The sequence below is a fragment of the Silene latifolia genome, chromosome 2 (genome assembly GCF_048544455.1).
Source record: "Silene latifolia isolate original U9 population chromosome 2, ASM4854445v1, whole genome shotgun sequence".
Taxonomy (NCBI): Eukaryota; Viridiplantae; Streptophyta; class Magnoliopsida; order Caryophyllales; family Caryophyllaceae; genus Silene; species Silene latifolia.
This window is the reverse complement of record NC_133527.1, coordinates 121,266,617-121,267,423: the sequence shown is the minus strand read 5'-3', so window position 1 is coordinate 121,267,423 and position 807 is coordinate 121,266,617.

Below are 807 nucleotides of genomic sequence, written 5' to 3'. Positions count from 1 at the left end.
GTCTTTCTTGTCTACATGAGAAGTTTTGTGTAAGACATTGTTTCTTCAAAACCTAGGAGGTTAAATTCGTCACTTGTTAAAAAATGATGAATTCATGCTACTTTTAAGAAAGGAAAGAGCTTATAACTTACAAAAGAAATTGTTTGTTTCAAGTTGATTACTTCTAGAAAGTAATGAACATATGACTTACATAAGAGTGTTTAAGTCACAACTCAATACAAGGCTTAGAGCCATGAAAATCCGAAACATAAGGGCTTGATTAGTGACAAAGGGTTTTGCACTAATAAAGAGATATTTCAAAGCAAGATTGGTTGCAAAGGGTTTTGCACCAATTGAAATGATTAAGTCTATTTGGATCTTCTTAGGGATTGTGTTTCATTATGAGGATGTGCATACAGCAAGTGAATCTAAAACCCACTTCTTCAATAGAAGGAATGTATTCAATACATGTCATAAGTTTTATAGATTCTTGCAATCCTTAGATAATGTGAAACTTAAGAGAGGATCTTAAGTAGGACATCAATGAGTTGGAATCAACATTTTGATCATGTGATAAAACATTTCTCGATAAGTCGAGAAGTTGTGTTTATACATGGAGTTTAGTGGGAGTTACGGAATTTTTTAATTAGTCCGATATGTGGATGACATATTGATCATTGAGAATGATTTAAGACTTTTGGAGTATTATAATACATCTTGAATATCCGGATTTATGAAGATAAATCCACATGATATTAGCGTCAGTAAGAAGTCTTATGTTGATAAGATTCATGACTAGTTCAATTAAATTGAACATATTTGATTGAT